At 43.7% G+C, this 26,054-nt stretch overlaps 1 protein-coding gene across 2 annotated transcripts in view; it reads right to left on the minus strand.

The window, feature by feature from the left end:
- Positions 1 to 26,054, minus strand: part of gab2 (GRB2-associated binding protein 2) — a 415,117-nt gene that overhangs the window by 131,766 nt on the left and 257,297 nt on the right. The gene's annotated exons all lie outside the window — the stretch shown is intronic.

Below are 26,054 nucleotides of genomic sequence, written 5' to 3' on the forward strand. Positions count from 1 at the left end.
CATATTTAAATTGTGGAGAACAATTCATTGGAAGGCTGAATATTTCATAAATACTAGACTTTGCTTTGTTGTTGACAGTTCACTGAAAGGACACTGATATGTTGTTTGAAAACAACCTGTGCTGGAAATCAGGTGCTTTAAGCTCAATAAACAACAGAAACCTTGGTGACCTGGGGAAGATGTTTACAGAGAAGGCACATGTCAAGGTTTATGGAGGTCAAGAGGTTAACTTTTCTGTTTTGCGGATTGAATATTGTTTTCAAGTCAGTTGGGGTGTGAACTGTTTTGGAGACAGTTGGAGATCAACTTGCCAAAAAAACACCCAGCTCACCTCTTTCTCTACCTCTTTGAAGAAATACTGCAAAGATCCAGTGTGGGAGAACTGAAATCCCTGGTGATGCATCTCTCCCGAGAAGCTGGAAAAATGGTCAGCACTGTCTCCTCATGGGGATTAGAACATTTGGGAAGTCTGTCCCCAGCCTGTTGTGCACCACTGTGTCCTGCAAGAGAGAGGGAAATGTCTCAGTTAATGTTATGCAATCTGTTTGGCTGATGTGGCTCTCATGGTTGAATAGCTGACAGTGTATGCAAGTTGTGAGATGTGGATGGGAGGCATGCAGCAGTGCTAAGTGTATGAGGGTGAAGTGGAGCACATTCATGTTAGATATGAGTCCTGATTGATAGAGATTGTTGGTAGGTAAGTGATGCGGGTATAGTGATTTGAGCAGTGTGTGAGGCTAATGGTGCAGTTTGTAGCAGGTGGCTTTTTTTTATTTGTTCTTAGGATGAGTGCCGCTGACTAGGCCAGCATTTATTGCCCATCTCTAATTGCCCTTGAGAAGGTGGTGGTGAGCTGCAGTCCATGTTGTGTCGGTACACCAACCGTGTTGTTGGGGAGGGAGTTCCAGGATTTTGACCCAGCAACATTGGAGGAGCAGCAGTTCCAAGTTAGAATGGATTGTGATGCGGAGGGGAATTTGCAGGTAGTGGTGTTCCCTTGCGTCTGCTGCCCTTGTCCATCTAGGTAGGTTTGGAAGGTGCTGTCAAAGGAGCCTTGGTGAGTTGCTGCAGTGCATCTTGTAGATGGCACATACTGTTGCCACTGTGCATCAGTGATGGAGGGAGTGAATATTTAAGATGGTGAATGGGGTGCTGATCAAGTGGGCTGTTTTGTCTTGGATTGGGTTGAGCTTCGAGTGTTGTTGGAGCTGCACCCATCCAGGCAAGTAGAGAGTATTCCATCACACACCTGACTTGTGCCTTGTGGATGGTGGAGAGGCTTTGGGGAGTCAGGAGGGGAGTTACTCACCACAGAATTTCCAGCCTCTGACCTGCTTTTGTAGCCACAGTATTTATATGGCTACTCCAGTTAAGTTTCTGATCAATGGCAACTCCCAGGATGTTGATGTTGAGGGATTCAGCGATGGTAGTGCCATTGAATGTCAAGGGGACATGGTTAGATTCTCTCTTGCTGGAGATGATCATTGCCTGCACTTGTGAGACCCAAGTCTGAATGTTGTCCAGGTCTTACCGAAGCAGCCTGTGCCTGCATGCAGCATCTGAGGAGCTGCGAATGATAATAAATGAACACTGTGCAATTGACAGTGAACATCTCCACTTCTGACCTTATAATGGAGGGAAGGTCATTGATGAAGCAGCTGAAGATGGTTAGGCCTAGGACACTACCCTGATGAACTCCTGCAGTAATGTCCTGGAGTTGAGGTGATTGGCCCCAAGAACCACAACCATCTTCCTTTGATTTCAGTCAGCGAAGAGTTCTCCCCTGATTCCCATTGACTTCAATTTTGCTAGAGCTCCTTGATGTCACACTCGGTCAAATGCTGTCTTGATGTCAAGGGCAGTCACTCTCAGTTCACCTCTGGAATTCAGTTTTTTTGTCCATATTTGGATCAAGGCTATATTGAGGTCTGGAACTGAATGGCCCTGGCTGAACCCAAACTGAATATCGGTGAGCAGGTTGTGTCTGAATAGATACCGCTTGATAGCACTGTCAATGCTATCTTCCATCGCTTTGCTGATTTAGAGTAGACTGATGGGACAGTAATTGCCTGGATTGGCTTTGTCCTTTTTTTGTGGATAGCACATACCTGGGAAATTTTCCACATTGTCAGGTAGATGCCTGTGTTGTAGCTGTACTGGAACAGCTTGGCTAGGGGTGCAGCTAGTTCTGGAGCACAAGTCTTCAGTGTCATAACCCATAGTCTTTGCTGTAACTAGTGCCTTCAGCCATTTCTTGATATCACCTGGAGTAAATTGAATTTGCTGAATACTGGCATCTATGATGGAGGGGAACTCAAGAGAAGGCCAAGATGGATCATCCCTTCTGGCTGATGTTGCAAATGCTTCAGCCTTGCCTTTTGCACTGACGTGCTGGGCTCCCCCATCGTTGAAGGTGGGGATTTTAATGGAGCCTCCTCTTCTGGTTAGTTGTTTTTGTCCACCACCATTCACAACTGGATGTGGCAGGTTTGCAGAACTTTGATCCAATCTGTTGGTTATGGGATCGTTTAGCTCTGTCTATTGCACGCTGTTTCCGCTTTTTAGTATGCATGTAGTTCTGTGTTGTGGCTTCACCAGGTTGGCACCTCGTTTTTAGTCATGTCTGGTGCTGCTCCTGGCATACTCTCCAGCACTCCTCATTGAACCAGGGTTGATCCGTTGGCTTGATGGTATTGGGAGAGAGAGGGATATGCCGGGCCATGCGGTTACAGATTGAATACAATTCTGCTGTTGATGATGGCCCACAGCGCCTCATGGATACCCAGTTCGAAGCTGCGAGATCTGTTTGAGTCCATCCCATTTAGCATGTTGGTAGTACCGCACAACACGATGGAGTGTGTCCTCAATGTGGAGATGGGGCTTCATCTCCAAAGGAATAATATTGTGGTCACTCCTACCAATACTGTCAAGGACAGATGCATCTGCGACAGGTAGATTGGTGAAGCCAAATCCAAGTAGGTTTTTCCCTCTTGTTGGTTCTGGCACCATGTCGCATGCCCAATCTGGCAGATACATTCTTCAGGACTCAGCCAGCTCAGTCAGTAGTGGTGCTACCAACCCACTCTTGGTAATGGACATTGAAGTTCCTCACCTAGAGTACAAGTTGTGCCCTTGCTACCCTCAGTGCTTCTTTCAAGTGGTGTTCAACATGGAGGAGTACTGATGCATCAGCTGACAGAGGGCAGTAGGTAATCAGCAGGAGGTTTCCTTCTCATGTTTCACCTGATGGCATGAGACTTCATGGGGTCTGGAGTCAATGTTGAGGACTCCCAGGGCCACTCCCTCCTGACTGTATACTACTGTACCACCAGCTCTGGTGGGCCTGTCCTGCAGTGGGACAGGACATACCTAGGGTTGGTGACGGAAGAGTCTGGGACATTGACTGTAAGATTATTTGAAGATGCATTCACTGAGCTCTTGAGTTCATTGAACTTCTTGCAGCACTGCATCCAGGTCCTCAGGAATTGACTCCTGGTATTGACCTACATGGCTGCTCCCATTGTCTTTTGAATATATGCCTGGAGAGGTTCCTGGCCCCCTGCGGATACAGGACATCTCTCCCCCTTTCCACCTTCTCCATCAAGATCTCCAGTACAACGTTTCAAAAACTTTGGATCCTGCTTTCTCCCTTGTGTCGTTGTTCACTGTTTCCCAGGTCAGATTCACTTACTGCATGCATGTCAGCACCTGCTTCAGCCACAATGCAAGTCCCTTTTGAGAGGTTGAGGCTAGTAAGCAGTGCAGACTCGCTGTAAATGGTGCTAGGAAGTTACAATTTTGGACCTAGAGTCATACAGTCATAGAGCTATCCAGCACAAAAACAGGCTGTCGGCCCATCGTGTCTGTGCCAGCCATCAAGCACCAAAATATTCTAATCCCATTTTCCAGCACTTGGCCCATAGTCTTGTATGCTATGACATTTCAAGTGCTCATCTAAATACTTCTTAAATGTTGTGAAGGTTCCTGCCTCTACCACCCCTTCATGCAGTGCGTTCCAGATTCCAACCGCCCTCTGGGTGAAAAGATTTTTCCTCAAATCCTCTCTAAACCTCCTTCCCCTTACCTTAAATCTATGCCCCTGGTTATTGACCCCTATGCTAGGGAAAAAGTTTCTTCCTATCTAACCTATCAATGCCCCTCATAGTTTTGTATACCTCAATCACATCTCCCCTCAGCCTTCTCTGCTCTAAGGAAAACAACCCTAGCCTATTCAGTCTCTCTTCATAGCTGAAATGCTCCAGCCCAGGCAACATCCTGGTGAATCTCCTCTACACCCTCTCCAGTGCAATCACTTCCTTCCTATAGTGTGGTGCCCAGAACTGTACACGACTCCAGCTGTGGCCTAACTAGCATTTTATACAGCTCCATCATAACCTCCCTGCTCTTATATTCTATGCCTTGGCTAATAAAGGCAAGTATCCCATATGCCCTCCTAACCACTTTATCTACCTGTGCTGCTGCCTTCAGTGATCTATGGACAAGTACACCAAGGTCCCTCTGACCTTCTGTACTTCCTAGGGTCCTACCATCCATTGTATATTCCCTTGCCTTGTTAGTCCTCCCAAAATGCATCACCTCACACTTCTCAGGATTAAATTCCATTTACCACTGCTCCGCCCATCTTACCAGCCCATCTATATCGTCCTGTAATCTAAGGCTTTCCTCCTCACTATTTACAACACCACAAATTTTCGTGTCATCTGTGAACTTACTGATCATATCTCCTATATTCACGTCTAAATCATTAATGTACAATACAAACAGCAAGGGTCCCAGCACCGATCCCTATGGTACACCACTGGTCACAGGCTTCCACTTGCAAAAATGACCCTCGATCATTACCTTCTGTTTCCTGCCACTAAGCCAATTTTGGATCCAATTTGCCAAATTGCCCTGGATCCCATGGGCTCTTACCTTCTTAACCAATCTCCCATGCAGGACCTCATCAAAAATCTTACTGAAGTTCATGTAGACTACATCAACTGCTTTACCCTCATCTACACATCTAGTCACCTCCTTGAAAAATTCAATCGAGTTAGTTAGACACGATCTCCCCCGACAAAGCCGTGCTGACTATCCCTGATTAATCCCTGCCTCTCCAACTGGAGATTAATCCTGTCCCTCAGAATTTTTTCCAATAGTTTCCCAACCACTGATGTTAGACTCACCGGCCTGTAATTACCTGGTCTAGCCCTGCTACCCTTCTTGAATAATGGTACCACATTCGCTGTCCTCCAATCCTCTGGCACCTCTCTTGTGGCCAGAAAGGATCTGAAAATTTGTGTCAGAGCCCCTGCAATCTCCTCCCTTGCCTCACATAACAGCCTGGGATACATCTCATCTGGGCCTGGGGATTTATCCACTTTTAAGCCTGCTAAAACATCTAATACTTCCTCCCTTTCAATGCTAATATGTTCAAGTATATCGCAATCCCCCTTCCTGATCTCTACAAATACATCGTCCTTCTCCATAGTGAACACAGATAAAAAGTAATCATTTAAAACCTCACCTATGTCCTCTGACTCCACACACAGATTGCCACTTAGGTGCCTAATGGGCCCTACTCTTTCCCTGGTTATCCTTTTGCCCTTAATATACTTAAAAATGCCTTAGGATTTTCCTTTATCTTGCCCGCCAATGTTTTTTAATGTCCCCTCTTCTCTCTCCTAATTACTTTTTTAAGTACCCCCCTACACTTTCTATCCTCCTCTAGTGCCTCCATTGTTTTCAGTGCTCTGAATCTGCCGTAAGCCTCCTTTTTTCCCCCTGATCCAATACTTTATATCCCTTGACATCCAGGGTTCCCTGGACTTATTGGTCCTACCCTTCACCTTAATGGGTACATGTTGGCTCTGAACCCTCACTATTTCCTCTTTGAATGACCCCCACTGGTCTGATGTAGACTTTCCTACAAGTAGCTGCTCCCAGCTCACTTTGGCCAGATCCTGTTTTATCAGATTGAAATCAGCCTTCCCCCAATGCAGTACCTTTATTTCTGACCCGTCTTTGTCCTTTTCCATAACTGCCATAAATCTTACAGAGTTATGGTCACTATCCCCGAAATGCTCTCCCACTGACACTTCTACCACTTGTCCAGCTTCATTCCCTAGGATTAGGTCTAGTACTGCCCCCAATGCAGCCAATGAATAATGCAGTCAGCATTGGGTGCATGCAGCAATCATTTAATGAGCAGGTAGCATGAAGTTGGTGTGCTGCCTGCATTACATTGAATGGGTGCAGGTTAATTGCGCGTCGTAATCCCTGTGTCTGTTTCCAGTGGCTATCCAGTTTAGCCACCAATTTATTTTACCTGGCTCCACTATTGGGCCCAATGGGTTTCCCAATGGGAATCTCCTTATCAGAGGTGCTGGGAAGAAGAAGAGTGGAACCAAATAAAAGGATGTAACCATTCTGGGGGGAATATAGCACCAGTTCTTAACTGTTTTGATAGGAAATATCTTTAAACATAGATAGAACTAACTGCATAAAAATGACTGACTCTCTGCTTCTCTTGCTGACATGGTATGTTACATTTTATTCCTACTCAACCTGATGGTGTAGACATTTTATCTAGTCCTTGCTTTTTTCGCAAGCACCAGATACTATTTTCTTTGCCGATGACAACAAAGTTTGACAGGTATGATAATCCCACGACTGGTGGTGACAGGCAGCAAATAAAACTCCTCAACTGCTATGGTAAGCATACGTGCAAGCATTTGACTCAGTACCTGTACTTGTTATTTGCGTTCTGAAAGTCTCCTTACAAATGCCAGTGATGCTGGATGCTGCTCACTGATGTTAGCCACACAACGCTACCCAACTAGATGGCTGAATCTACAACTCTATGCAAGATCAGGTTATATTTTGTCTCAAGCAATGTAACTCACCAGCTCATCCTTCTGAAGGATGCATTTTATTGGTGGTCCTATGAATCTCAAAGCAACTCAGGAAGAGCCATAACCATCTGCACATGGCAAAAGGCAGTCCTTCTTCATCACCTGTGATGAGTGACTTACCCTGCATTGTCACATCAAACTCACTAATTGCCTCTGAAGTGCGTGCATTTGGTTTGGGATCTTCCCTTTAAATTTCCCTTACACAGTATTTTCTGCTCCCACGGCCAGTGTGTTCACTGCACCCATAGAAAACTGCATCTTAAAGTATGTTGACGGGCTGATTTGGGGAAATTGAAAGCAAAACAGTAGCATTTCCAATGGATTCTGTCTAAAAACCTGCTACTGATCATTAGGATCTAAACTGTAGGTGTAATGGAAAATCTAAGCTTGCATTAATAAAAGGAAACAATAAGCACCATAAAGTTTGCAAACAATACATTTTGCTGTAAAATTATTTTAAAAGACAAATTGCTATGCGCACAGGACTGGGGCTAGTTTGGGTGGAAAACATGGGCATATGTAATTAAGTTAGCAGATCTCCTGTGGTCTTGCTCAATATGAGTCAGAGATCTCTCATCAGCATTTTAAAAGAAGCATGAAACTCAGACAACATTTAACGAACCAAAATCTAATAGCTAAGCAGAAGGCACACAATAACAATCTATAGGTGGCTGCAAGGCTGTAAGTGGCTTCACTTTTTTTTATAGGCAGCAAACAGCAGCAATGGTGTTGGGCTATTTATTTCTTAAGATGGTGACAGGAAAATCTGAACAGACATGAGACACCAAAATAGGAATTTTGAGCAGGAAAAACAGCGTTAAATCTATTTTCAATCTCATTTGAAGCTCAAAGTGCTTCCGTGAAGTTATTTTGTTTAAACACTGCTAGCAACTGGCATTTTCACATTATTTATTTACTCACTTCTCTGGAATGCAAAAACCTCCAAGAAAATCTGAACAAATAAGAGGCATCAAAATATAAAAACTAGACAGAAAAAAACTTCAAAAAATGGAGATGAGATGGAGGGGAATTTCGGAAGATAGCTCAGAGAGATATGGCAGAATAAGGCAATGATATTGGATGATTTTAATTAATCCAAGATAGCTTGAGATAATGGCAATGCATGTGGTCAAAGTAGGGATTGCTTTTTAGAGGGCGTCCAGGTCAGATTCCTTGATAGAATACTGTAGATCAAAAGGGCAAAAAGCATTGCTTGATTTAGCTCTGATGTGATGTGATGATGTGAGGCCAATAACTAATGTAAGAGTAGGAGCACAATTGGGAAAAAGTGATCACAACATAGTTAGGTTCAACAGAAGAAAAAAACATTGTGTGGAACTATAAGATAAGGATGCTGAACCAGAAAAAAACAAAGTTCAGTGAGATAAGAAAGGTTCTGGTCAGAAAAATCCACAAACAGGTCAACAGATTAGCAGTGAGAAATCAATTATATGATAGAATACAAAATAAATATCTTCCCATAAGGTGAAAAGGGGTGCATCAAGAATAAATAAATCAATTAAAACTGAACAGAAAGGGAGGCGCAGAAATAAGTTAGGGCAAACAGTACTAAAGGTAATCAGAAGGAATGTAGAAAATGCAGTGGAAAGATGAAAAGCATCAGAATATGTATAAGAAAACATGAAAAAAGATTAGCAGACAATATTGAAGGAAATAGTAGGGTCTTTTATAAACAGAGGTTAAGACCACTCAAGGATGAAGAAGGGAGTCTAGGTGTGGAGAATTAAGGTATGGTTGAGATAATGACCCGGATTTTGCGGGCAGTTACAAAGCAAGGACACTTGCCGTTGACCTTGAAGAAAGCTTCCCACAAAGATCTAGCAATCTCTGTAGCATGGTTTTCCCCTTTCTCAATGGCAGTTTAAATGCAGCACCAAGTCATGGGGATGTCTTGGAGTGCAGCAGCAGTGATGTCAGCTCGCAGGTAAGGAGCCAATTGCATTGAAGTATTCTCACACAGCAAACAAGGAAGTTAAATACACTTCATATCTTTACCTTTACTTGACATTTTCAGGAAGTGAACTAAGTGATTACCTTCTAAAAAAAACATACCTTTTAAAAATGTGATTTTAAAAAATCATTATGGAGAAATTTGACAATCCACAATTATATAATTAGCTTTTCAGAGTTAGTAAGGGTGTTTAGCAGTAATTCTGAAGTTAGCATACCATTAAAAACTCAGTTACACCTCATTCAACAATGTGTAACTTTTTCAAGTATTTTACAGCAAAACTAACAGCGTAGAAGTGGAGATTTTCATCAAGTCGTGACTGCAATGGAGATTGCAGTCTGTGGGCACCTCATCAGTGCACCATATGAGGAGCGTAGAATCACTGACAACAACGTCTGGATTCCTACGTTATCGGCACACGTATGGGCTCTAGAAGTTGCTGTCAGTTCCGTGGATTAATGAAAGAAAATGCAGACAGTTTCACTGACATTACCACAGCAAAATCCTGGCCAATAAATAACTATTATCATGTTTTTGTTTACAAAGGATGGCGAAAGTAATAATGTAAGTACACTAGAGGATCATATGGATCAATTCTTCAAAATAACGATAGAATAGGAATTGGTTCTGGAAAGCTATTAGTAGCAAAACAAGATAGATAAGCTACTGTGCCCAGATATCAAACACCTCAGATTGTTTAAAGAAGTGAGACAAAAGACAGCAGAGATTTTGGCCACAATTTTTCGGTCCTTCTCAAATATGCAAGTTGCACCTTGGGACTGAGAGTAGTTAATGTAGCACCCTTATTCAATATGGGAGAGAAGGACAAATTGGGTAACAGTACACAAGTTAGTCGACTGTCATCTATTGGCAATATTTTTGAATCTGTAATTCAAGAGTAAGTTAGTAAGCATTTAGAAATGCAATAGTTGATCGAGGACAGCTGCCACAAATTTATTAAAGGCAAGCTGTTCTTAACACATGCAATAGTTTATTGTAGAAGCAACAGATTGGATATATAAAGGAATGCAGTAGGTGTAATTTATATAGGCTGGAATTTTACGCCACCCCAACGAGCCAGATGGTGGCGGGAGGGTGGTGTAAAATGGAGTGGGAGGCTCCGGAAGGCTTTCCCGACCTGCTCCCGCCTCCGCCCTCCTTTGCGTAGGGCGGGGGGGAGGGGGGAGTGGGGCGAAAAACAGCCTGCCTTGCCCAGGCCAATTAAGGCCCTTAAGTGGCCACTTAACGGCCACTTAAGCACCTTCGCTCACCTCCACATGGATTTTACGCATGGCAAGCGGGCGTTCTGGAGCCGGCAAAAGCCACGTGAGAAAAGCAGGCAGCTTCCGATCGTCTCGGGGGGTGGCGGCGAGGGTGGGGGGGGGGGAGTTGCCCTGCTCGTCGTAGAATCACTGACAGCAATCTCTGGATTCATGCAATAGTTTTTTGTAGAAGCACCCTTGCCTCACTGGGGCCTGACCCATTACCCCCAGCGAGGCAACCAAAATTTACCTGCCCAGGCATCTTCTGTGCACACTGGGCTGCAGTCCCATCAGTGGCCACCGATCCTGGTGGCCGGCAGCTCAATGAGAGGGGACTTCCTACCTCAAGCGGGTGGAAGTGCTGCCTCGGAATACTTAAAGCCTGGGGACCTGTAAAATACGGAACGGATCCCCAGGCGAGGCGGAAGCGGGTTTGCCACCAACCTTTACGTCGGAGGCCGTCTCCCGTCCGCCCACCATAAAATTCCGGCCATTGTTTCAAAAGTCATTCAATAAAATGTCTCACAAGAGGCTTATACCATCCACTTGTATCATATAAGAGGATATGTGGTAACATGGATAGGAATTTGGTTGAATTTAGGGTAGTGGATACAGAGTTAATGGGCAGTATTTAATGCTCTCACCCATGACGGGCTTGGAAGTGGGAAGGGCATTTAATTCAGCGGGATGGTGGTGGGTGGGGTTCCCGCCACCTTCCCGTCTCCACCCTGATTAAGTCTGTGGCGAGAAGGCCCATGGATGGCCTTCCTGCCCCGCCGCCAAATGAGGCTGTTAAGTGGGCAATTCAGAATCACAGAATCACAGAATAATACAGTGCAGAAGAGGCCCTTCGGCCCATCGAGTCTGCACCGATGCATTAAAGACACCTGACCTGTCTACCTAATCCCATTTGCCAGCACTTGGCCCAAAGCCTTCAATGTTATGACGTGCCAAGTGCTCATCCAGGTACTTTTTAAAGGATGTGAGGCAACCCGCCTCTACCACCCTCCCAGGCAGTGCATTCCAGACCGTCACTACCCTCTGGGTAAAAAAGTTCATCCTCAAATCCCCCTTAAACCTCCTGCCCCTCACTTTAAACTTGTGTCCTCTCGTAACTGACCCTTCAACTAAGGGGAACAGCTGCTCCCTATCCACCCTGTCCATGCCCCTCATAATCTTGTACACCTCGATCAGGTCACCCCTCAGTCTTCTCTGCTCCAGCAAAAACAACCCAAGCCTATCCAACTGCTCTTCATAGCTTAAATGTTCCATCCCAGGCATCATCCTGGTGAATCGCCTCTGCACCCACTCCAGTGCAATCACATCCTTCCTATAATGTGGTGACCAGAATTGCACACAGTATTCCAGCTGTGGCCTGTAATGCCCAATTAAGGGCCTCTTCCCACCGTCACCGCTATTAGCCTAGCAGCGGGTGGATTTGTCGCCACGCAGGGAGAACGACGAACAAACCTGTGTGGGTTGCTTGTGGTCTTCCGGGCGGTGGGAAGAGTGCCTCATTCAAAGGCACTCAGTGCCCGATCGTGCGACGTGGCATCGGGAAGGGGGTGTCTGCTGAGAGCCACCCCCTGCCCTTACTGCCGAACCCCCCCATACCCCGCTTCCCCGCAACCGCCACCCCACAAAACACCTCCCACCATCACTCACGTGTGGCCTGGGTCCATCGACGATGCTGGGCCTCGGGTGCTCGGGTGGGTGCGTTACCAGCAGCAGCCACCGCCTCCCCAGTGGCACTGCTCAGTAAAAGAACAGCTGTCCTCTGCCTATCCAGAACCTCTGAGCAGGTGGGACATCCGTCCCCAGGGTCCTTAATCCCAGGGGAAGGCCCGTTCCTGCCCAGTTAAAGTGCCTGATTGGTATGCAATGTGGCTGGCTTTCACAAAGAGGTGACGTGGGGCTCTTGCCGGCTCTTCAGCCGCCAGGCAAGACCCCCGTCACCTCCATTAAATATCGCCCAATGTTTCAGGTCGATGACCTTTCATCAGAATAGAAAGGGAGGGCTTTGGATGGGCTACTGCTCTTCCTAACCTCACAGGCAAAATAAAAAATGAGACACTGCAACTCTAAATTGCAATCAGGGTCCTTTTTATGTCATAAGGCTCCAATATGCATATTACAAGTAGCTACAAGCCCAAAATAAGCAGGTGTTCCAGGTGCCCATCTCAGCATCTTTGCCAAGATGGTGGCAGCTTGGAGTGGCAGCCTAAATGGGACGGTAAGTGACCCAATGCCATTTTTGGGTTGCCACCACCCTGTTAACACTGGGTGGATGCAGGTAAAATCGTCCCTGATTGACAAATGGCCTTCTTCTGTGCTGTAAGCATCTATGGCTTGTATCGCAAGGCACCACTAGAGCAGTTCAAATATTCAAACTGTTGTGTTGAGACATCAAAGATTTTCTCAATTATATTTCTACATAACAGATGTGTACTTTTGTACTCCTTCCAGGTGAAACAGCAAATTACATGTCCTTCTTCCAATTTAGTATACAGTATTCGCTGCTCACAATGTGACCTGCTCTGCATTGGGGAGACCAAACACAGATCGGGTGACCACTTTGCGGAACAGCTCTGTTCAGTCTGCTAACATGACCTCGAGCTTCCAGTGGCCTACCATTTTAATTCTCCACCTTACTCTCTCATTGACACCTCTGTCCTTGGCCTATTGCTGTGTTCCAATGAAGCTCAACGCTAGCTCGAGGAACAGCACCTTATTTTTCGATTCAGCACTTTACAGCCTTCTGGATTCAACATTGAGTTCAACAATATCAGGTTATAATCTCTGCTCCCCATTTTGTTTCCTTTCCTTTGCATGTTTCAGTCTCAATCTTGTTTTCTCTTGCTTTGCTTTTGGACGGTAGCTGTTCGTTATTCTGCCATTCACACCTCCTCTGGACACATCTTTTTTCTCTTTACTTGTCCCATTATTACTCCCTTTGGCTCTGCCCCACCAACTCTTTGGGCATTTAATGTCTCCCTTCTTCCACTCTGTCCTAGACCTCCCTTTTATTTGTTTTCCACCCTCCCCCATTTGACCTACTTAAAACCCATTAAGCTTTTCCCAGTTCTGATGAACCTGAAATGTTAACTCTGTTTCTCTCTCCACAGATGCTGCCAGAACTGCTGAGTATTTCCAACATTTTCTGTTTTTATTTTAGATTTCCAGCATCAATTACTTTGCTCATCATTCTAGATTTTGTGTCATAACATGTATTAACACATTTTTAGATTATTAATTTTGTAATATGCTATTTGGAACTATTAGTTATAATTTTAAAGGTTTCAGTTATGAGGCAATAAGCCTTGGAAGCAAATAATTTCTAGTGCATTGCCCCACAAATCAAGAAGCTAGGGTTAGATTTTTCAGTACCTGAGAGTCCGAAATCAGTATGAAACTGGCATGGGACATATATCAGAGGTACCTCACAATAGGCTGATTTAATCCAGTTTATTAAAGCATTCTCTTCATTTCATCTAATTAGTATATACACTGCCATTGCCTTCCAGATTTAGTGGTGGGGATGCCTCTTGATTTGCTAAAGTCAGATATTTGTCTCTATAGTTTTGACAATCTAGAACAGCATTTCACATTAATTTAAAACATGAAATGAATACTTGGTAAATACTGTCAACAAACAGGGTGATGTGTCAGTCATATTTGTGTTGTGCCTTAATTATTCACCTTCAAAAGGCAGAATACACACATGCACACACGCCCTTTGGCTATTTACCATTTATTCTACACTATGTAAACACCTTAGGGGAATGTCATTAAGTTAATTATTGTTTTGGTGCATCAATTCGTGGAACTTTTAATTCTTAGCTGATTTGTATAGTCAAACTAGAATTCACTGCCAGACAGGGTGTCACTGAAAACCAGAGTGAACAAGTTTCCTTTACAATAAAACCCACAAACTAATGTTTCTAAATTTTGTAGCACTTTAAAGAAAAATGACAAAACAGTGCAAAAATAATACAATTTTTTCCATTATCTCAATTCTGAGCAAAAATAGCAGCTCAATCAATTCTAGTTGAAGGCAGAAGTTTGCAGGTAGTTAGCCTGGACCAATAACAGGTTTCTTGGGTGAGGTACTGAAGGCACATTGCTGCCTATGGAACTTTAACCCTAGTGTGAATGATTGCCATGAGGAGGGAGCTTTGAAGATTGCAGGCAGTAATCTCAATTTTCACCCTGGTGATGAAGCTCTGAAGACACCCGATGCTGTTGATGACACTCTTGACATTGCTTTAAACTGCAATCTCAGAGGTCAGTCCAACTTCCTGCTATGACAGGACATAGAAAGCAAATTGGAGGAAAGTTGGGAAAAAGACTTAAGATGAGGAAGCACTTTCTCCCAGGAGGATGGAGTGTTCCCGATGGTCAAACCTAAAGAACTTTATCACTGTTGGAATTCGGTTCAAGTGTTATTTCCAAACATCTCCAGGGACCACCATTTTTGACCTACAATAAAAAATGTACAATGACAATTGAAAAGAGAAATTAAAAATATTTTCCATCAATTTCCAAGTCTGACTTGTGTCATAATGAACTACTTCAAACTTTCAGATTTTCACTATTGCATTAGTCCTCTACAAGGTGTCCCACTCTGTTCATAACATAATATCAGCTAATCATCAGTAGCTCTTCATCTTTCTATGTGATGTTTAATAGATGGGACAGAATTTTATCCAAACACTTCAAATTACATTATGCAAAAGAAGTTAAAAGCAAAATACTGCAGATGCTGGAAATCTGAAATAAAACCAAAAAAATGCTGGAAATACTCAGCAGGTCTGGCAGCATCTGTGGACAGAGAAGCAAAGTTAACGTTTCAGGGTCAGTGACCTTTCATCAGAACTGGCAAAGGTTAGAAATGTAATAGGTTTTAAGCAAATAAAGTGGGGGTGGGCAAAAGAGAACAAATGGGAAGGTGTTGACAAGACAGAGGGTCACAGACAATAACTGACAAGAAGGTCATGGGGCAAAGGCAAAGACTGTGTTAATGGTGTGGTGAAATACAAAGCTTTGTGCAGAGAGAGTGTTAAATGACAAATTACGAAAGCCCTAGCCATAAACAAAAGCATGAAACAAAAAGAAAAAGAAACGGTGGGCAGGCACATGGTAAAAAAACAAATGTAATGATGAAACAAACTAAAATGAAATGAAATACAAATAAAAACGAGTAAAACTAAAAAAAAGGGAGGGCCATCATTTTTTTGTTGCTTTTAATGCAAAAGGAGTTGCTCCCCCATGGTTGTGTTTATGGTGAATCTGGTAAGTTGAAACAGAAATCCTTTTTGCTCCCACAGAACTACAGATGTGCGCTCGTAATGAAAGTGTTCATCTCCAAAAAAATCGGCGAGCAGAAACAAACAGCGCTACCTTGGAGAACCTGCAAGTAAAGCAGTTGGCCTGTCACTTAGGAAACAAGGGAATGGTGAGACAACGCTGATGGCTCTTGTAGCAAAAATATTCAGGGTCATTACTTGCAGAATCACCCTTCTCAGCTCAACTTATTGCATTGCCCCATGTTCTATTGCTGTTGGTCACTGCCCATATGGGGAACGAAGTGAGGATTAGTCAGCCAAGGGAGCTGTAATCTAAACAGGGGGAAGATTGCAAGCTGAGTGTGGAGTTTCAAGTTTGGTGAGTGGGGACTTTAAATGTTGTCATCTATATAAAGGTCTGATCTGCAGTAAGCATTTAACTGGGATTTACTCTCTAGATAAAGTAGGGTTAAAAACGTAAAGTAAGTTTCTTACAGTCTTAGGCAGGGATTAACAGGCTCTACTGCAGAGTAGTGATTAGTTAAGTAGCTGACCAGTCAAATATGGTTGATGCCGATTCAGCTTTAAAAGGTATAAATACAGAGGTCTGGGTGCAGCCTGCAAACAGAGTGCAGATTGCAAACTGAGTGTAGAGATTAGAGTTTGGTGTGTGGCAAGTTTGGGGGAGGAAGTGCTCCATTTTTCTACTGTTTCTTTTTCCACTTTTTTATCCGTCCAGTATTTGGTTCTTGCTTCGGTGCACTGGAAGGAACTGTTTGGTGAGTACCTGGTAAGCTATTCTACTTATAATAAATAGTCAGTAAAGATAAGGTATGACAGGGCAGCTCGGCCAAGTGGAATGTGCAGCCTGTATCATGTGGACGCACCATGTGTCCTGGACAAACACATCTGCAGGAAGTGTCATAGGCTGCAGAAGCTTGAGCTCCGGGTTTTGGAACTTGAGTGGCAGCTGGAGTCACTGTTGTGCATCTGCGAGGTGGAAGACTACGTGCATAGCATGTTTAGGGAGGTGATCATATCACAGGTTAGGAGCACGTAGGCAGTTAGGAAATGGGTGACTGCCAGGCAGTCTAACAAAACCAGGCAGGTAATGCAGGAGCCCCCTGATATGATCTCACTCGCTAATCGGTTTTCCATTTTGGATACCGGTGAGGGTGATGGTTCCTCAGAGCAGTGCAGTCAGAGCCAAGTTTGTGGCACCACAAGTGGCTCAGCAGCACAGGAAAGGAGGAAGAAGAGTGGAAGAGCAGTAGTGATAGGAGATTCAATAGTCAGGGGAACAGAGAGGTGTTTCTGCAGCAGTAAATGTGACTCCAGGATGGTGGGTTGCCTCCCTGGTCTCACTGAAAGGCTGCAGGATATTCTTCTGGGGGAGGGTGAACAGCCATAGGTCATGGTCCACATTGGTACCAATGACATAGGTAAGAAGGGGGATGAGGTCCTGAAAGCTGATTTTAGGGAGCTAGGAAGGCTATTAAAAAGCAGGACCCCGAAAGCAGTAATCTCAGGATTACTCCCAGTCTCACATGCAATTGATCATAGGAATAGGAGAATTGAGTGATTGAACACGTGGCTGGAGAACTGATGTAGGAGGGAGGGCATCAGATTTCTGAGACATCGGGACCGGTTCTGGAGCAGGTGCGACCTATATGAGATGGATGGGTTGCATCTTAGCAGGACTGGGACAAATATCATCGCAGGGGGATTTGCTAGTGCTTTTGGGGAGGGTTTAAACTAAATTGTCAGGGGGATGGGAACCTGAGAGGGAGCTCAGATTGGAGCAAAGCAAAACTGGTAACTTGTCTGGGGTGTGGGAACCAGGAGGAAATATCAGAGAGGAATACAAAGGTGCACAGAATCCTGGGGGAGATAGATAACACGAGAGTAGGGAATAGTATGTTATTAGGTGGGGTCAGAGTAAGGGAGAAAGTAATAAAGTCTGAATCAGGGTTAATGTGCATGTATGTGAATGCACGGAGTGTGGTTAATAAGACTGGTGAGGTACAGCGCAGATTGCCATGTGGAAATCTGATGTTGTGGCTATAACAGAGACCTGGCTCAAAGAAGGACTGGGCTGGGTGTTAAATATTGATGGATACAAGGTGTTCAGGAAAGATAGGAAAGGGAAAAAAGGGGGAGGGGTGGCAGTATGGATTAAGGAGATCATTGCAGTGCTGGAGAAAAAGGATGTCCCAGAGGGGTTGAGGGCAGAATCAATTTGTATTGAGCTAAGGAACAAAAAAGGTGTGGTTACATTGCTCGGTGTTGTCTGTAGGCCACCAGCTAGTGGGAAGGACATGGAGGAGCAAATTTGCAAGGAAATTACAGAGAGGTGCATAAATTATAGGGTAGTTATAATGGGGACTTTAATTAGCCAAACACAGAGTGGGATAATAGTAGTGTAAAGGGCAGTGAGGGGTAAGAGTTCCTAGAGTGTGTTCAGGAAAACTTTCTGCAACAGTATGTTGCAAGTCCAATGAGAAAGGAGGCACTGCTAGACCTGGTTCTTGGGAATGAGGTGGGCCAAGTGGATCAAGTATCAGTAGGAGAGCATTTAGGGGATAGTGATCATTGTATCATAAAGTTTAGGCTGACTATGGAAAAGGACAAAGAGTAATCCAGGGTAAGAATAATTAATTGGGGGAAGGCCAACTTCAATCGGGTAAGAATGGAGCTGGGACAACTAAACTGGAGTGAAAAGCTGGCAGGAAAACCGGTAGATGAACAATGGGCTACCTTCAAAGAAGAGATAGTTCAAGCATAGTCAGGGTATGTTCCCTTGAAGGGGAAAAGTAGGGCAAACAAATTCAGAGCTTCCTGGATGACAAAAGAGGTAGAGATTAAGGTAAAGATGTCAGGTAGAGAATATTATTGAGAACCAGGCTGAATATAGAAGGTCCAGAGGGGAAGTGAAAAAGGAAATAAGAGAAGCAAAGAGAGAGCATGAAAAGAAACTGGCCACTAGCATTAAAGGAAATCCCAAAGTTTTTTATAGGCATATAAATAGTAAAACGGTGGTTAAAGGAGGAATGGGGCCAATTAGGACCAGAAAGGGGATTTACACATGGAGGCAGAGGACATAGCTGAGATATTAAATGAATACTTTGCATCTGCTTTACCAAGGAAGAAGATGTAACCCAGGCAATGTTGAAAGAGGAGGTAAGTTAGACACTAGAGGGGTTTAAAATTGATAAAGAAGAAGTATGAGCTAGGCTGTCTGTACTTAAAGTGGATAAAGCACCAGGAGCAGATGAGATGCATCCAAGGATACTGAGGGAAGTGAGGGTGGAAATCGCAGAGGCACCGGCCATAATTTTTCAGTCTTCCTTAGACTCGGGGGTGGTGCTAGAGGACTGGAGAGTTGCAAACGTTGCACCCTTGTTCAAAAAAGGGTGTAACGATAAGCCCAGCAACTACAGGCCAGTCAGTTTAACTTCAGTGGTGGGGAAACTTCTAGAAAAAATAATTCGGGACAAAATCAATAGTCACATGGACAAATGCGAGTTAATTAATGAAAGACAGCATGGATTTCTTAAGGGAAAATCATGTTTAACTAATTTTCTGGAGATTTTTGAGGAGGTAACAGAGAGGGTTGATGAGGGCAATACTGTTAATGTGGTGTGCATGAACTTTCAAAAGGCGTTTGATACAGTGCCGCACAACAGACTTGTGAACAAACATATAGCTCATGGAAAAAAAGGGACGGAAGCAGAATGGATACGAAATTGGCTGAGTGATAGGAAACAAAGATTCGTGGTTAATGGATGTTTTTCGGGCTGGAGGAAGGTTTGTAGTGGAGTTCCCCAGGGATCTGTGTTGGGACCCTTGCTTTTCCTGATATATATGTTAATGACCTAGAATTTGGTGTACAGGGCACAATTTCAAAGTTTGCAGATGATATGAAACTTGGAAGCATTGTGAACTGTGAGGAGGATGGTGTAGAACTTCAAAAGGACATGGACAAGTTGGTGGAATGGGCAGACAGGTGGCAGATGAAGTTCAATGCAGAGAAATGTGAAGTGGTTCATTTTGGTGGGAAGAACATGGAGAGACAATATAGAATAAAGGGTACAATTCTAAAAGGGGTGCAGGAACAGAGGGACCTAGCTGTATATGTGCAAAAGTCATTGAAGGTGGCAGGACAGGTTGAGAGAGCAGTTAATAAAGCATACAGTATCTTGGGCTTTATTAATAGGGGCATAGAGTACAAGAGCAAGGAAGTTATGTTGAACTTGTACAAGACACCAGTTCAGCCTCAGTTGGAGTATTGCGTCCAATTCTGGGCACTGCATTTGAGGAAAGATGTGGGGGCATTGGAGAGAGTACAGAAAAGATTCACGAGAATGGTTCCAGGGATGAGGAATTTCAGTTATGAAGACAGATTGGAGAAGTTAGGACTATTTTCCTTGGAGAAGAGAAGGAAGGCTGAGAGGTGATTTGATAGAGGTATTCAAAATCATGAGGGGTCTGGACAGAGTAGATAGAGGGAAACTGTTCCCACTCATGAAAGGATCGAAAATGAGAGGGCACAGATTTAAAATAAAAATAAGAGAAGCAAAAGTGACATGAGGAGAAACTTTTTCACGCAGCGAGTGGTTAAGGTCTGGAATGCACTGCCTGAGAACGTGGTGGAAGCAGGTTCAATTGAAGCATTCAAAAGGGAATTAAACAGTTATATGAAAAGGAAGAATGTGCAGGGTTACAGGGAGAAGACAGGAGAATGGAACTGGGGGAGTTGCTCTTTCAGAGAGCCAGTGCAGACATGATGGGCCAAATAGCCTCCTTCTGTGCTGTAATGATTCTGTGATTCTGTTTGTTGGTGAATTTTTTCTGAAATGTGATTGATCAATACTTACCAGTCAGAAAGAAAAAAAACTAAGGCTTTAGATAAAGATTTTATTTCATACTTGAGTGTCAGTACTAAAAGTCTCCAGAAAGCAACCTTGTATTGCAGTATGAAGAATAATATCTTATTCTGTTCTTGGGAACTCCCCAGTTTGAAGGTTGACTTCAGTAATTTCAACCCCTGCTGGAAGGATTTGGAAGATATAGCTAAGGCAGTCACTGATGTGGGGTTAGCTCTAACAGTATTTGAAGAGAGGGGAAAGGGATAGCATTTGAAGAGGAGAAATCTTCCATCAGAACATAATGCTGGGCAGGACAGGGAGCTGAGAGGGAAGCTGCATTCATGGTGTTAACTTGTTTTTTTTTTAAGAGTTGGTGGACCTACTGTACTTTGCCAGCATTCTGTATTAATTTCAAACCTAAGCTTAGTGTTTTCTGTCACTCCCATTTGATTGTTTTTTCCTTGAATAGGCCTCTCACTCCCTTAGTTATTTGCATTCTTTCCATTGCTTCACTGAACTGACATGTACATCAGCAAACGATCACTCTAACGCTACTTATTTGGTTTGCTTTTCCCCTTCACTTCCTTTAATATACTTGTTCATCTTTTATTTCTTAGTTCTCAAGAAGAGACCAATCTGAAAAGTCAAGTTGTTTGTTCTCTCTACAGCTGCTTACTGAGCTTCTGTGTTTTAATTGGAATAGTCTGCTTGACTCATCCGTAGACAGTAAAACCAGACAGATTATCTTGGCTTGATCTTATACTGAAGTGTTACATGCTTGCAGATGGTGTTATGTTTATGCCTCGATAGTAATGCAGGAGAAAAAGTACCTTAAAAAAGTTAAAATAAAACAGAGAGGGGTCGATTTTGACTTTGGGGGCGACTGGATCTTGGAATGTGCCACTGAAGAGAGCCCTATGATTTTGAGATCCCAGCCTCATTTAACTTTGGCAGGCAAGCGAAGAGGCACCAAACAGGCCTCCCAATGCAATTCGGCAGACTGAGGGTTCAATATCATATTATTGTATGAGGTTGGCTCAGTGGGATGGGAGAACATGCAGCACCCAGCAGTCGTGGGAATTTTCTGCTGGTACTGCATTATCTGTCCCAATTTGTATTAGAAATTTCAGGATAATGCTACTACATAGTTTACACTAATTTAGGGGTGTGTTAAAGTTGTGAATCCAAATCTGAATCAATGTCTCCCAGTCAGGGGAAAAAAAGACCTTCATGCCATGGAGCTGCCCTACTGAGCACAGAAAATGAGATAGAACGCTAACTCCATGGGCTGGACTTTCAAAGGGTTGCAGGTCGGGACCTGGCGTGGATGTGATTTGAAAATTGTAGTCCCGGAGGTCATCTCCGGAACCCTACGCCTCCGAGACAGAGAGTCTGCAATTTTCGATGTGAGGACGGTGGGGAGGGAACAGGGAACCAACTCACCTCCAATTAAGGGCCCATTAAGCTCATGGAGGAGCTCATTAATGGGCTGGGGGTTGGTCTGCACTGTAATTTTCAATTAGGATTCCAGCGAGTCCGATCAGTCTGGTGGGTGATAATGCGCAGCTGTTGGGCTCACAGCAGGCAGAGGGAAAACTTTATTGTTGGAAGATGAAAAGTTTTGGGCCCACGGGCCAGGTCAAGCGCTGGACATTTTTTCTGATTTTGGAAGCACTATCTCACCTTGTTATTCCACTGGCCCTCCAGCAAACTGCCTGCTCTCTTTGACAAGACAGCAGCAGTCCCATTCTGGCTGTTGCCTGCCTTTGCCGCTTGCGCTCGGCTAGCAGCTCCCGCCTCCTGCAGACACATGGCGCCACTAATTGGGCGTCGAGCTCGCCTTCTGCCCAATTAGGGCATTAACATTTAAAGATTGCGTCACGTTAGCGACACAGCTGAGGCGCAGGGTGGGGACCCGGAAATCACCTGGGCATCAGGTTCCTCAACCCATTTTGAAAATTTAGTCCCATAGACTTCAGAGTGAACAATTTCATGAAGCCAGGTGTGAAACAGTCACATAGATTTTTCAAGTTATGGAGGGATTATAATGTTAGAGGGACAACTACTGGCTGCTTCCAAGAAGGTAAGTGACAGTTTGCTTTAAGGGCTCAATTTTAATTGCGCGCCAGAACTCGGCGGCCTTCCGACATGGTAGTGGTGCCAAAGAGGCCCCTTGATATTCCGCCCAGGGGCTCGTTTAAATAGAAGGGGCGGTGTGGCCACCCCCGATGACATAGCCGCTGCGCCCCTGGCAACGGTGTCCGGCGCCAAAGCGCAGCGCCGGCCCCATTTTTAAAGGGCTTCAAGTCCTTCACTTACATTTCCAAAGGCATGTGAAGGATGAACGGCAGCCTTAAAATCGGCGTGGGACAGCTGTCGCCTGCATGTAAGTTTATTTGCATATCATTTAGGTTCATTTTAATATGCAGATGAAGGGCCCGCCAAGGTCCCCCCCCCCCGCCCCTGCTGCTGGTAATATGCAACCCACGGTGTTGAGGGACTGGTAAAATTCAGTCCTAAGTATCAATTTTCTCCTCCATGAATTCACACTGGGCTGACATCACTGAAGTTTGTACAGTTGGTCTAATTAATTATGCATAGTAAACAGTTGGCTCAAATGGGGCTTGTGAGCATGAACTTGGACTCAATAGTGAGTGGGAAGAGCAAGAAATGACACACAACTTCAGCCCTTAATACTGCAGCTGGCATTTAAACAGGCTGCTTCATTTTTGCTGGGCATAAACCTACAAATGGTTGGTCAAGGGTTTTCATCAAAACATAGCAACAGGTGTAGGTCATTTAGCCCCTCAATCCAGTTCCGCCATTCATCTGCAAATTAACTCCATGTACCCACCTTTGTCCCATATCCGTTACTAGCTTTGCTTAACAAAAATCTATCAATCCCAAATTTGAAATTAACAATTAATCGAGCATCAATTGTACCATTTGTGGAAGAGAGTTCCAAACTACGACCATCATGCGTGTGTAGAACAGTTCTTAATTGCACTCATAAAAGGTCTGGCTCTAATTTTTAGACCATACCTCCTAATCATAGACTCCCCAATGAGTGGAAGTACTTAATCTCTTAGCTACCCTATCTGTTCCCCTTACTATCTTGAAAACTTCCAGCAAATCACCCCTTAACCTTCTAAATTCCAGGGAATAGAACCCTAGTTTGTGTAATTTCCCTTGTAGTTGCACACTACCTTACAGATCAACTCACAGAGATCCTATGTAACAGGGCATGGCTGAAGTAGGTACAAAGGAGGTTGCTGCCTTTCAGGGTGAAGCCACATGCAGCTTGTCAACACTCACCAAATCTAATGATGAGGATGATTGCCCAGGGGATCAAAATTGGGGATGGACCTTGGATTCTGAGAGATTCCATCCATGCTGTGCTCCATTAGGTTTTTTAATCAAAATATTAGCTGAATTAAAACAGATCTGCACTCTACTGTAATCCCATAATTTCTGCACGAGACACCACCCATGTAATATATACCAGGATCTTATGATGCAGGCAGAAGTACTTTCTTAAAAGTGAACTAAAAAGGTTAAAATCACCCAAACCCTTTAAGTAACTGTGACTTCTTTTTTCCTTTGTGTTTCTGGAGTGCTTAAGAGACAAGCCTCCTGACCCCTATAAATCTAGACCTATCACTTCTCTGTAAACATCCTTCCCCAAGACAAAAATAACCCCTGCTGGGTAGTTATCTGCAGACAGGTGCCTTCCAGTAATTGTTTGTTTTCAAGCTCAGTCCAAAAACCTTCTGGTAACCTTCCTTAAACAAAAAACAAAGGTCAGCATCTCTTCAAGCTTCCAGATGAATCAATGAGCATAATTCAACTATAAGTTCTTAAAAACATATTTTACAAAAAATAGAAGCACTCTCATAACATTCCTCACCATGATGGGACCAGATGCTTTTGAGGTGGCATTTAATCAATGTTGCCCTTGAAACTTCAGTACTTCGGGCTATTCTGAAATTCATGAGATTCTGGACTCATATTATGACATGACTAAGAATGAAATTGCACTCAGAGTTGCATTTCATGGAAGGAAGCAGTTGCCAAGTGAATCTATTTCAGATTATATTCTTGAATTAAAGAAACTCTCTTATCACTGTGGTTATGGTGTGAACTTAGAAGTCAACCTTAGAGACCTGTTTGTTGGAGGTCTAAAGAACAATAAAATCCAGGCCAAGCTTTTGAGTGAAGGCAATAAAGCTGACATATAAAGAGGCCTGTGATAAGGCCAGAGCCATTAAATGGCAGGAAAAGATATTTGCAGATTGCTAGGAAGTTCTTTTCTTGAGCCAGTAGGAAAGGTCCACAGGATTTCACCAGGAACCAGGCCACGGCAGCCAAATTCACTGACTCTGACTCAGAAATTTAGATGCTGTCATTTCCAGTTAAAGTACTATGCCTGTGGGAAAGTCAGTCATATCCAGATGGTATGCAGAAGTAGAGGAAACAGTAATGCTCCAGGTCACTGTAAAGCTTAAGGTCACAGCAATGCACCAGGTCGAAGTCATGGTAGACCTAAAGCTGGCGCAGGAAGTCCTTGAATGTGCGCATGGTAGATATGGAAACAGAAGTTGATGTTACCAAGCAGAAAGATCAGAGTTGTATTTAGTCAGACAGCAAAAAAAAGCACATGGAAGATGAGAGAAAAAGGGTTGAAGATACAATTCCAGTGCCCACAGTAAAAAAGAAAGATTCACGACTTACCTTTATCGTTGATACAGCTGCAGCAGTGTCTGTTATCTCAGAAGAAGCGTACAAGAAGTCCCTAAGTCACATCCCCTTAAAAAAACTGGTGTGAAACTGACTAGTTATTCCAGTAACAGTATTCCAGTGTTAGGTGAAGTTAATATTGAGTTCAATAATTTCAGAGCATGACTGGCCTTTTTTATTATTATTTTATTTTTCAATCATGCGCCTGCCTTAAACTTGTTTTTTCATGTTTGTGTTTTGGACAGAGCTGCTCATTATTCTGTCATTAACACTCTCTCTGGACTAATGCTTTGTCTTTCACCACACCATTAGCATCCCTTTGCCTTTGTCCCATGACATCTTTGTCATTTAATCTCTCCTGCCCTCTGCCCTATCACACACCTTCCCTTTTGTTCTCTTTTCCCCCCTCCCCCCACCCCACTTGCTTAAAATCTATTACAATGTTAACTCTGTTTCTTTCTCCACAAATGCTGAGTATTTATAGCATTTTCTGTTTTTATTTCAGAATTTCAGCATCCGCAGTATTTTGCTTTTATTTAGGTGAAATTAGTGTTAGGGTGGAACACAATGATGCATCCCATTACTTGCCATTGGTAGTAGTAGGAGGTAACAAAGTCTCTCTGACAGGAAGAAATTGGCATAAGATAATACAGTTAAACTGGGCTGAGTTATTTACAGTAGGGATCTGTAAGAGTGTGTCTGACATTGAGGAACTGAAGACTGATTCAATTTTAGCCAATGAGTGACCTGTAAATTACTTTACATACACAATTGACATGCCAGTGTCTGCCAGAGAAATTTCTGAAGAAACTCGCAAGAATGTGGTGCTCAGTAATGTACTCAATTATGTAATGAATGGCTTGTCAAAAGAGTATGAGGATAAGAAATTGCAGGAGTATTTCACATGTAGAAATGAACTGAGTGTAGATGAAGACTGTCTCCTATGGGGTTTAAGTGTCATTATTCTGCCAAGTTTTGGAGAGAGATTGTCAGAGAAACTTCGTCAAGACCAT

This window comes from Heterodontus francisci, chromosome 6 (assembly GCF_036365525.1).
Source record: "Heterodontus francisci isolate sHetFra1 chromosome 6, sHetFra1.hap1, whole genome shotgun sequence".
Classification (NCBI taxonomy): domain Eukaryota; kingdom Metazoa; phylum Chordata; class Chondrichthyes; order Heterodontiformes; family Heterodontidae; genus Heterodontus; species Heterodontus francisci.